The following is a 13483-nucleotide window of genomic DNA, read 5'->3' as shown; positions in this document are numbered from 1 at the left end:
ATAAGGGATATGGAGGAATACTTAAACAGAGACTTGATGACAAAGAGACCCTAGTTAGATTTATAAGTGGAATATGGGTAGGACCTAGAGTAAATTACTCTACGGTTAAAAAAGAAATATTATCAATAGTTTTATGTGTTCAGAAGTTTGAATCTGATTTATTAAATCAGAAATTTCTAATAAGGATTGACTGTAAAAGTGCGAAGGAAATACTCCTTAAGGATGTTAAAAACATCGCATCTAAACAAATCTTCGCTAGATGGCAGACCATTTTATCTGTTTTTGATTTTGATATTGAATTTATAAAAGGAAAATCCAACTCATTACCTGATTTTCTAACAAGAGAGTTTCTTACAGGAAATGAGTACAAGGACTCCGGCCAAAAGGCAGCATGAAGAGTCGCCACCTCCTCCGGTTAAAGAATCGGATCATGTGAGAGATGATGCTTATAAAATAAGTATCAAGCCTACGAACGACAAAGAGGTAAAATACCCATATGTTCCTATCAGTTATTATGTACTGAGCCCCATAGAAAAGAAATATGAAAGCTTGAGCCCATACGAAATTGCAGCCTATTATACTGAACACCACTCACCTGCCCATTTCATCCTAAGGCCTATGATTATTATCAGGCCATACTGACTGAAACAGGCTCTGTAGAAATTGCACCCACTGAGAGAACGGGCCATCAATGGGCCTATAGTAAATTTGTTATCAAAAATATTATCACTAGTGAGCAGTGGGGAGACTCTCTCTTCAAACAGAGAGAAATGAGATATGGAACCCCAAGATGGTATAATTATTTTGATTATATCCAAGCTTGGACTGGAGCATTGCTATATGAGAACCGACAGAAAAAATTTAGTTGGTTTATTCAGTTTCAATTGGAAAAGGAAGTTAAAGAATTTCCTCCATGGTTCCATGAATGGTTTTTTAATTGGGAGTTAGAACTGTTTATGAGCAGTTTGACATGGTTAATAAACCGTTATGAAATCCTAGACTGTAATTCACTTTGCGGTATAAAATACCATGGATCGCTAGATGGGATTATATATTGACCTCTAAAAAACCTAAAAAGTTTAATGAGTTTGCCATTAATAATGTAAAATGGCTGACTAAGAGAATAATGGTAAAATGGTGGGATAAAACTGATTTCTTTGGAAAATTATCAGTATTTTGTCATCACGGAATAATAGAGCTGGTTAAAAAGCCAAAGGAATCAGAACAGTAAAAAATGACTAAAAATGCTTAAGGAGTTATTTCACTCCATCCCTAAGGAAGAATTAAAACAACGACTGTCACTAGCCTTGGAAGAACTGTCAGATGTTGCCACTACAAAAGATAAGACTCAAGAAAAAGGAGAGTGCTCAAAAACAAAAGTCAAAAGGACCAAAGAAAGCAGTGATGATGATGATGACTTGCTGTCAGACTCACTTTTTCAAGACAGTCAGGATCTAGACGAGCCAGATGAGGCAACGTGGCCATAAAGCAGATTCCCAAGAGATAAGATAAGATAAAGCAGATTCCCAAGAGATAAAAAGAAGTGTATGGACAAAAGCTTTGACGCATGCAATGACCTAATCAAAGATTCTCTCAGAGTCTATAAAAGGGGAAGATCTGTTTTAAGCAACGAACGAGAAAAAAATTCTCTCTTTTGTATTAAAATCTTAGCTTTCCTTGTAATATTAAGTTTTCTTGTTTTCTCTTGTAAAAGCCAGAACTATTTTGTATCTCTTGTTGTTGAATGAAAAACACCTTTTCAAAATTTGAGTGTCGATCTCTCAGAAAGAAACTATCTCAATTAACTCTGAAACTGCGAAGATTTGCAGAAGAAGAAACCTACCTGTCAACGATTTAGTCGGAGTGCAAGACACTCTCGGAGAACCAACAGGAAAGTTCGATTACTTGTTTTGGTATACAAAGCCAGAGTCTGCAGAAACCCCATTCTCAGAAATCGTGCCAATAGGCTGGGGAGACGACTTTCAATCTAAAGACACTGTAAGTACTTCATGTCTGATAATATACTATCTGCTATTAGAAAATTAGTTTTAATAGATTTAACAAATCAACGAGAAGTTTTACGTTTTCAACAAGAATTAATCCAGGAAGGCTCCCTTACTGAAAGATCAGCATATAAATGGGCTTTTAGTAAGTTTATTATTAAAAGAGTTGTAACGACCCCAAAATGGACCGTCACCGGCGCTAGGATTCAGGTCGGCTTAAGGCCGCCAGAACCCGTAGCAAGCCTGCTATACTCTCTGTGTACCTGTAAATCTTATACATGATCATACATTTTCTGTGAAAATAAAAACTCTTTTCTCTGTATCAAGGCTTAACCTGTGCATGCACTATCTCTGTACTCTGTACTCTGTACCCCTGACTAGAGCTTGCTCTAGATGGGTTAACTCATACCTGTTAAGCCTGGTTTTTCACATACTCTGTAAAACATATACATATACAGATCATGTACATAACAAAAGAGTTACAACACAAACATCACTAAGTCAAGCACACTTCTAACTTTATACACAACTGTTACATCTCTTTACTATTACATGTCCACTATATTCTATTACACAGCTCTTCTCTTTTTCTGCACTCTGCTGAACTTCCCCTGTACACTGAACCTGCAAGACTGGGGTTAAGGGAGTGGGATGAGCTCTATAGCCCAGTGAGTAGAACAACACAAACATCACTAAGTCAAGCACACTTCTAACTTTATACACAACTGTTACATCTCTTTACTATTACATGTCCACTATATTCTATTACACAGCTCTTCTCTTTTTCTGCACTCTACTGAACTTCCCCTGTACACTGAACCTGCAAGACTGGGGTTAAGGGAGTGGGATGAGCTCTATAGCCCAGTGAGTAGAACAGTAACATAGTCATTAACACATGCTCTGATGGAATGCATCAAACCACAGATAATCCACATCAAGGGTAAACCTGTCACCACATAGTCCCGGTAACTCTGCCGTGCCAGGGCGTAGAATCGAGCACCTAGTCTTCCTGTCATATATGTATATGTGTATATAACACCTCTGTACTTACCATTACCAGGGCGTAGTCAAAAGCTCCTGGACTTTACTATACCTGCCAGGGCGTAGTCAAAGGCTCCTGGACTTCTCTATACCTGCCAGGGCGTAGTCAAAGGCTTCTGGACTTCTCTTAAAGACTATGGGATCATTCAGCATTCACCCACATCAACAAATAACTATGCAATGCAACAGATTCGTGACTTTTAATGCAAACAACCTACGATATATTCATGATGCATGAATTATGCTCAAAGCATTTTATTTCTCAATTTAAAACATTTAGTTTAGTTCCACTCACCTCTGGCTATCTGGACTGACTTTGCAGGCTCTGACAACTCTGGAGCAGGACTCACTGCTACTCTCTCTGGTTCCTCTGGTCTGTACCTATACAGATGGACTCAAATGAGGGACCAAATGAGCTTATGAACAACTCTAAGAAACTCCCCAAGAATCCCCTTAAACTCACTCTAACATCCATGCAAAGCATGCAAAGGAAAGCTGGACAGGACACTTTCGGCGGCAGGTTCAGCGGCCGAAAGTCCTCTCCAGAGACGAAACTCATGTACCTTCGGCGGCCGAACTTGAGTTCATCCGCAAGGTAGAAACTTGCTCCGCCTCTCACCAAAAGCACAAAACTCTCTCAAACTCAAACACCTCAATTCCTCAACTTGCATACACCCAAGTATATGCTCAAAGGGGTTAAAAACTATCTAAAAACCCCAACAACACAAACATACAACACATATACAAGCTTCTCTCACAAAAATCACCAAAACCTCAAAACTAACCCTATTCATGCAACTCTCTCCCATAACCTCATAAAACCTTCAGAAAACATAAAAACAAGCTCAGGATCTTCACTTACCTCTTGAAACCAAGAAGCTGATCGATCCTAACGTGGAGTTTTGGAGCAACTCTCCTTCACACTTTCCAAACTTCAAAATTCAAGTTTCTAACTCAAAACCTTCAAATAAACACAAAAATCAATCAAATCTTTGCATGATTTAATGAAAACATGAAGAAAACTCTCAAAAGGACAGGGTCTCACCTCAACAGGTCAAAGAAACGGTGATCTTATCGTTTCAACCGACTGAGGGCCTTTTATAGGTGGCTGGCCAGACCACATTCGGCGGCCTATCGTGAAACCGAAAGCCATGCATGTTCGACGGCCGAACCTCAATTTCGGCGGCCGAACCTGGCTTTTCTGCCTTGGTTCATTTCACTAAAAAACTCATTTCCTTATGCTTTAACACTATGAAACATACCAAAACATTTGAGAAAAACATACATCTATCCCTTCTAGAGTCTTCCGGCATTCGAAACTCCATTGGAAAGTAGAATTTCGATGCCGGACTCTAGCCGGATATTATATCCAACAATGAATGGGAGACTCTGTTTTTAAACAAAGAGAACTAAGCTACAAAAAGCCTAGATACTATAGTTATTTTGATTATATTCATGCTCCTCCACCTAAAAGTGTGGATAAATTAAGAAAAGACGCTTATAAAATAAGCATTGAAGCTACAAACAATAAAGAGGTTAATTGTCCATATATACCTATTAGTTATTTCTTACTAAACACTGTTGATAGGAAGCACGAAGGCTTAAAGCCTCACGAAGTTGCTAATTTTTATACGGAGCACCATTCTACAAGTCCTTATCTGCCCAAGGCTTTTGACTATTATCAGGTTATTCTAGCAGAAACTGGATCTATAGTATTCTCCTAATCTCCCCTATTGAAAGATCAGCACATAAATGGGCTTTTAGTAAGTTTATTATTAAAAGAGTGATATCCAACGATGAATGGGAGACTCTCTTTTTAAACAAAGAGAACTAAGCTACAAAAAGCCTAGATACTATAGTTATTTTGATTATATTCATGCTCCTCCACCTAAAAGTGTGGATAAATTAAGAGAAGATGCTTATAAAATAAGCATTGAAGCTACAAATAATAAAGAGGTTAATTGTCCATATATACCTATTAGTTATTTCTTACTAAACTGTTGTTAGGAAGCATGAAGGCTTAAAGCCTTATGAGGTTGCTAATTTTTATACAGAGCACCATTCTATAAGTCCTTATCTGCCTAAGGCTTTTGACTATTATCAGGTTATTCTAGTAGAAATTGGATTTGTAGTATTCTCCCAATCTCCTCTACTGAAAGATCAGCATATAAATGGGCTTTTAGTAAGTTTATTATTAAAAGAGTGATATACAGCAATGAATGGGAGACTCTCTTTTTAAACAAAGAGAACTAAGCTACAAAAAGCTTAGATACTATAGTTATTTTGATTATATTTATACCTGGACATGAGCTCTCTTATATGAGAACAGTCAAAGAAAATTCAATTGGTTAATGCAATTTCAACTAGATAAAGAAAGCTGGGATTTTTTCCTTTGGTTCCAATTTGCTGAAACAAACAGGGTTTTAAAGGACCCAAGGTTATTATTCACAATCCTTTACAAAATACCTTAGATTGTCAGATGAGAATATATTATTGCCACCAAAAAAACAAAAAAAATCTAATGAATTCTAAATAGAAATGATACTCTGGCTAGCAAGGAGAATCATTATTAAATGATAGGATAAATATGAATTTTTTAAGACCCCATCAGTCTATAGTAATAAAAGATTAATTTGTTTGGCTAAAATGTCAAATTTATTCAAAACTACTTCATCTTCTAATCTATCAGAATCCTTCAAAGACTTATTATTGTCTGTCCCAAGAGAAGAATTGAAGAAACAATTATTCACTGCACTAAGAGATGTGGACGAATCTGTCAGCTCAAAAGTAAAGGCAGAATGCTCTAGCTCAAATGCTAAAGGAGAATGTTCAAAATCAAGATTTGACAGGATGAAAGACAATGACTCGGATGATGAGGACAACATGTCAAAACAATTATTGATGGACAGACAGGACCCTTATGAATTATGAAAGGCACTAAAAGATTTCCTAAGCACTCCACTAAGTGGTCTCTAAAAAGGTGACAAAGATGATGTAAGCCATGACGATCAATAGATTTCATCGATCAATATAAATAGCCATGCGATAGAAATAATTATCAAAATTTTCTTTTAGAGTGTTTTTGTGCGTGTTTACATTTGGTGAAATCCTTGTAAGTGTTTGAAGTGTGTTTGTACAATTACTACTATCAATAAAATTTTTAAATTTATAGTCTTAAAATGGCTTGAAACTCAAATAGATGGATTAGGAGAAAGAATTTAACAACTCTGAGATGATGTTGTGCGGATTGCTAAATAAAAAAACCTTCTAGTAAAAGATTTATTGGGAGAACTTTCTGACAAGTTCGATTACTGGGTATGCTATTCCAAGCCATCGTCTGGAGATATTCCACGTTCTGAAATCAAGCCAATTGGGAGGAAACTGCACCCGAACTACAAGATGACACTGTAAGATTTTGGTGAATATATATGTCTAGTTTTATTAAAGATGATGTGCAAAAACTACTACACCCATAACCAATGAATATGATTAGAAACATAGATAATGAAGTAAAGGTTGCTCTACTACACTCCTAACCAACCAATGTGATTAGAAATATAGATAATCAAGTGAATGTTGCTTTACCACACCCATAAGCAATCAATGTGACCAGAAACATAAATAATGGAGTGAAGGTTGCTCTACTACACTCTTAACCAACCAATGTGATTGGCAACATAGATAATCAAGCGATTCCAGTTTTGAGAACGCCACAAGAAATTCTAGATAAGTTAACTAAATATGGAGGAGATCCATATTAGAACGCTACAAGATTAAACTTTAATAAGTTGTTAAAAAATGGAGAAGAACCAAATATTGTTCATAATATCATTTTTATTCATTAGCTAATTGTGGCTGTTATCTTAAGACTGTTTTTATAGCTCTCAAAACCCTAATTATATTGTAGGAAAGTGTAATTATAATATAATATCTAGTCAAATAATCAAACTTAAGTTATATTAAAGATCATTTTCCTAAATCATCTTAGAAAAATCTCTTTCCTTAATGGGCTGCACGAATTTGGCTTCCAATATATGCTAAATTAATTTAAAACAAATCCTACAAAATACTAAAATAACAAAATTGACCTAAATGCAATTTGATCATACATATATTATGCGATCTGAAATTGTATTGTGCGTCTACATGTGTTGAAGAGTGTGTTGCTTATTTCCTTATTCTCCCATACTTCTCAAATATAGTTCTCATTTCGTAAGTCTTGAATTAAGCGATAGTAGCTTGATTTGTCATGATTTGAAGTTTTTCATTTAAATATTTAAAGTATCGTGTTATTTCTTTGCTCGTATCATTCTTTCCTTCTTTGAAAAGATTCGACCTAGAATCTTCAACCATAATGACAAGAAAAGAATCGACATACATGGGATTCTCTTTGAATTCAGTATGACATTTCGCAAATGAAACACTAAACTTTGACATTTCTCCTCTTTTTTTTTTAAAATCAAACAATTGAAACGATTTTTTTCTTTACTCTTCTTTTTTTTTAATCTCACATAACTGAAATAAAAAAAATTTTCTTTATTTTTTATTTTTTGTAAGAGAAACTATAAGATAAATTTAAATAAAAAATTATATATAAAAAAAATTAAAAAAAAAACTTATATAACAAATAAATGTAGGTAAATAGAAATTTATCTATTACCATGTTCTGATATCAACTGATGTGGAATCCAGGATCAACATGTGATCAAAAACTCCGAACACAAATAATCAAGCGAAGGTTGCTCTACTACTCCCCTAACCAATCAATGTGATTAACAACATAGATAATCAAACGATTTCATCTTCGAGAACGCCACAAAAAATTTTGATAAATTAACTAAGTATGGATGAGATCCATATTAGAATACAATAAGATTAAATTTTGATAAGTTGCTAAATAATAGAGAAGAACCAAATATTATTCATAACATCATCTTTGAAGTATCGTGTCATTTCTTTGCTCGTATCAATACTTCGACTTGGATGGTTTCATGGTACCGGGTACTTTACTAAAATTGATCTTATGAGTGGATATTATCATATTAGGGTGAATCCTGATGATGAATAGAAAACTGCATTTAAGATTAAATATGGTTTGTATGAATACTTAGTTATGCCTTTTAGCTTGTCGAATGTACCTAGTATGTTTATAAGACTGATGAACCATGTGTTGCGTGCATACTTGGGAGTGTTTGTAGTTATTTATTTAGATGATATCTTGATCTATAGAATGTCTCTTGATGTACATATTGGGCATATTAAGTTGGTTTTGTAGGTTTTGAGATAAGAGACATTGTATGCTAAATTTACGAAATGCACATTTTGTAAAGATAGATTTGTTTTCTTTGGTTTTGTTGTAAGTGCATAGGGAATTGAGGTAGATGAAGAGAAGGTGAAAGCTAAGGAGTGGTTTATTCCTAAATCTATTTCAGATGTGAGGAGCTTTTGTGGCCTTGCAAGCTTTTACAGGAGGTTTGTGCAGGATTTCTCTATTATTGTAGCATCACTCACAAGAATTATTAAGAAGGAAGTTGGCTTCAAGTGGGGAGAGGAGCAACAGAAAGCTTTTGATTGCTTAAAAGGGAAGTAGCATTCTCTCATATATTATCTTTACCTAATTTTGATAAAGTTTTTGAAATTGAGTGATATTTCTGGCATAGGTATTGGGGCTGTGTTGATGTTAGAGAAGAAACCAATAGCTTATTTCAGTGAGAAGTTGAATGGAGCACAACTCAATTACTCAACCTGTAATAAGGAGCTGTATATATTGGTGAGAGCACTGAACATGTGACAACACTATCTCCTACCCAAGGAGATTGTGATACATACGGATCATGAGTCCTTAAAATACTTGAAGGTATAAGGCAAGTTGAATAAGAGGTATGGTATGATACGGATCTAATAAATTAAAATTTGTAACAATGGTGTGGAGCAATCTTATATCATTCAAATAGGTCTAAAAGGAGCTCAAAATAATATTTATATGATCCAAATACACTTGGAGCATGTTGCAATTCATATGGAGCAAATTTGGTGCAACACTTGCAAGAGGCTTAGAGGGTCTAATCAAGCATATGAGCCAAAACTACACAAAGGGAAGTCTAAAGTGAAGATTAAGAAAGACTTTTGTAAAGATTCAGTTTTGTCATGTTGGCTTGCTATGTTTTATGATTTAAACACTTACTTTATTTTGGTTTTGTTTGGACTTATGTTCAGCAAGTAACATATTATCAACAAACACATCTAAATCATCACAGTCATTATGAGCATCAATCAATTTAGTCATATCAACATATATCTCATCATCACTATGATCAGAATCAGACACTACACTTCCATCAGCAGTTGCCATCACAACTCTCTTATTAAGGCGTTGAGATGCAATATGTCCTTTCCCAAAGCATTTAAAATATTTTATATCTTTACTAGAGGTAGAAGAGTTAGAATTAAGAAAGTCATTTGTTAGTAGAGACCAAATCTTTGCCGCTTTGGATTGGGCTTTTGTAATATTTTTTTTCTCTACTTCTATAGCCTTGAAACCCACCACTACTGTTTGAGGACTTGTATGTGGTTTTAAGGTTATTTTTGCTCTTGTGACGCTTTTCTATTTTCATTGTTTTATCAATCATATCCTCTATGGTATTGTATTGGTACATGTTAAGTTGTTCAACTATGTAGTGGTTAAGACCACCTAGAAATTTGGATATCAACATTTGTTCATTCTCCTCAATATAAGTCTGAGCCATTATCATCTCACCTCCTTGTGATATTCTTCTATATTCTTTCCTCCTTGCACCAATCTTGTCAACCTGCTGTACAAATTCCTATAATAGTGTGAAGGAATGAATCTCTGATGTATCAACTCTTTCAAATATTTCCATAGTGAAACTGCCCTTAAACCCTTATTCCTCCTAGTGGATTTCAATTGATCCTACCAAAAAGAAGCATATAACCCGTTGAGTTCAACGACAATGATATGAGATTTATTCTCCTCAGTATAGTTATGACACTCAAATATCTGCTCAGTTTTTCTCTCTCAATCAATGTACTCTTCAACATTGTTATTTCCTTTAAATTTAGGAATTTTCATCTTTATGGAGCTCAAGTCATCATTAATTGTGTTGGTTTGGTAAGTCTTGTCTCATCATCATTTTGGCCAAGTCTAGCATCTCTATCTCTATTCCACCCAATGCCAGTTATATTACCTCCATGAACTTCATCTCTTCCCCTTCCTTGTCCGGCATTATCTTCTGTGTCATCAATTTACGTCAAACTTGAGGTTCTCGGACTTGTGGTCTATTAGGGTTAAGAATTCTATGAGCCATTCTTATAGAAGTGGAAGCTCGTGAAACTTTTAAACTCTCCACAGTTTCGGTCATCCTCTCAAGAGCTCTATTGAGCCTTTGAAACTCACTACCAATTGACTTCTTAAAGAGCTTATAATTATTAGCGACGTCCGACTCACTTTCATCAATTCTATCCATCACATTCTTTTCTTTACTCATCCTGCCTTAAATCAATAAAGAACAAAGAGAACTAGCAAATATGGTATTAGAAATAAAAGCACTTAAATGTTTGTACTTTTACCACTCTTTTACTTATTTTTCAATTACATTTCAAAGTTTAAGGTTAACCAATCAACCATAAGATGCATTTAAAGAAACAAAGAAGAAAACCTAAAGAAAGAAGGAAGCACGCAAAAATTAGAAAGAAGACACTGATAATTTGAAAAGTAACACGCGAATAAGGTTTTGTGCTATTTGAAAAATTATCACCTAGAGTATAAATACAAGCAAACAGTGCTCTAGCAATATCAAGGAAACAAAAGCGAGTTTAAACCAGAAACAGAAACTTAGAATTCAAATGGAAACGAATTTGAACAAAATTTGAATTTTTAATTCACTTCAAAGCAAATTAAATATGGATCTATTTAAATCTACCCTAAAAGGAAAGTATCAAAATCCCACAAATAGAATCAGAAAAAATAAAAATTAAATTTCACTCAATTCAACATCATGGAGGAATTTTCTGGTCTTAAAAGAAAGATTTGATACCAAATCAATTTAAGATACAATTGCCTTAAATGTGCACTTTAGAAAATATACAAAATTTCATTGGTCTCCCAATTTGAATTCAAGCCAATTCAATATTCAAATTGAAACTCATAAATTTCAGCTATTAATTGAGAAAGATAATGTAATATAGATGAAATAGAAAGTATATCACAATTTTGGTTAAGATCAAGATAAATAAGGCAAAGATTTTTTTTGGCCAAACAAGAGTAACCTTTGGAATTTCCTTTTTTTTTTTTTTTGTACATTTTGAATTTATCTTCCAAAAAATGAGATTAGGTAATAATTCAAACAATAAAAAAGGTGCAGCCATAGACACAATGAATCTTCAACGAATTCAACAAGAAGAAAGAAAAACTCAAAAAAAAAAAAAATTTAGAACCGAAGATAAATAAGAATTTACTTCACTTTGGTTCTGAAATCAACTGACATGAAACTTTATGGCACAAGTCTCAAATCCACACGCACAAATAGATATGAAATTCAAAAATTTGATAAAATTCACCTCCTATGACACCCCACACTTAGAAAAGCTGAAATACAAAAAAATTTAATAAACTCACCTCCTATATGCTAAAGACATGAAAAAGAATTCTGAAAATTTTAATTCGGATGTTCCCTCTTATACGTATTCTTTAACCTTATATAGTAAGGAGAAAATTAAAAAGTTAAGATACTTTTCTTAAGTTTGACCAAACCACACACGAGGTCTAAGCCCAATTACACAATAAAATAATACATTAAACTCATAAGTATTAAAACATAAATCCGAAACATAGCTCAACACTCTAAAACTTAAAAGATAAAATATGGTCAGAATACAAATCCAAACAAATCTAAAATAAAGCAAGTGTTTAAATAATAAAACATAGGAAGTCTATTATGATAAAATTGAATTTTCATAAAAGTCTTGCTTGATTTTCACTTTAAGTTTTCCTTTGTATTACATAGCAAGTCTATCATGTCATGGTTCAATTAGCACCAAAATGAGGGTACACGCATGGTTTCTAAGTTCAATTCAATACATGGCAAAGAACGTGCCCACTAGGTTTCTAAGCATATATTCCAAAGTCTAATTTTATGGTTAACTTGCCTTAAATCATTAGTCATTTTTCATGTTAAAGTGTAAATTACACTCTAAGCATGCAAAATTATGTCAGTATCATGCAAAGACTAATTTTAGAAATTATCAAGTGAGTTATCTAAATTTCTGATTTGTTTATCTAAATTACTGATTTGTTTTGTGTATATTTTGGTGAAGTGCATAATTAAAATATCTAAAGAAAGGGTAATGGGGAAAGGAATTAATGAAAATTAACTAAATCTTAGGCTAAAGAAAGAAGGAAGGATAATAGAATTATCTAAGACCATAAAAAAAAGAGAGAGGAGAAAAAATATATTTATGAATCTCGAAATAAATAAAAATAATTAATAAAAAATTAACTAAGCTACTCCTAAATTATTATTAAGACTTTAGGCCATCACCCTTTTACAAAAAGTTTTTAAAATGTTCTAAATACTTTGATTGGTAAAATTGGGCTTTTACCATAGATTTCTTAGGTCCACCAAGGAAAGACTTGCACATTAAAGGTAGAGTGACATGCAGCCGAAGTTGAGAAACCATGACAAGTGAATTTTTTTTAAAGATTACTTACCAAAATTAAAATTGCAAATAAAGATTACTTACCAAAATTAAAATTACCGTATTTGCAAGAAAAATAAAATACAATAAGAATGTATACAAATAAAGCAAGAAATAAATAAAAATAAACCAAAAAATAGATAAAAATAAGGTAAGAAATAATTTAAATAATGTAATCAATATTCAAAATAAAGAAAAAAATATTTAATTAAGGAATGCAATAAATAAAATATAGGGCAAGAAATAATTAAAAATATGATAAAAAATAATTAAAATAAGTAAGTTACAACAAATGAAAAAGGAAATATGGTCTTGAGCAAGAAAACAAAGCAAATATTCTTTCTCAATTTTGGAAGTAATTTTCAGTCAAAGCTAGCACCAAAGTGAAACTCTAATCTCTATTTATCTCTTGTTTTAACATCAAATCACATGTTAATAATATAAAAATAAAAATTAAAACACAAAAAATCAATGGCAGCTCGTAAGAACATAAAAATATAAAAGAATAACTTATCAAAAAAATTATACTTGATTGTTAACAATTCTAGAATTAGAATATAAAATTAAAGGAAAATATCAAATGTACTAAAAAATTGTAAAATTTTATAGGGATGTTCTACACATATAGAGTGAGTGAATCGAAAATGACAAACACAAATATATGTATATGAATCGAAAATGACAAACACAAAAAGGATCTATAGATTTTGAGTTATACCCGGTTG

General features: G+C 33.2%; 1 long non-coding RNA gene across 3 annotated transcripts in view; it reads left to right on the top strand.

Annotated features, from left to right (window-relative positions):
• Positions 1–9979, top strand: part of LOC110627140 — a 41130-nt gene extending 31151 nt beyond the window's left edge. Inside the window, exon 2 of one of the 3 annotated variants that reach the window (XR_006352607.1) lies at positions 8477–9979. This is a non-coding gene — a long non-coding RNA (uncharacterized LOC110627140). Of the gene's footprint in view, positions 1–8405 lie in introns of all 3 variants that reach the window. The other 2 variants (XR_006352605.1, XR_006352606.1) reach the window with 2 other exon arrangements.
• The last annotated feature ends 3504 nt before the right edge of the window (positions 9980–13483 follow it).

Source organism: Manihot esculenta, chromosome 11, assembly GCF_001659605.2.
Source record: "Manihot esculenta cultivar AM560-2 chromosome 11, M.esculenta_v8, whole genome shotgun sequence".
Taxonomy (NCBI): Eukaryota; Viridiplantae; Streptophyta; class Magnoliopsida; order Malpighiales; family Euphorbiaceae; genus Manihot; species Manihot esculenta.
Note: the sequence above shows the minus strand (reverse complement) of the source record. Positions and strands in the feature narration are given on the sequence as shown.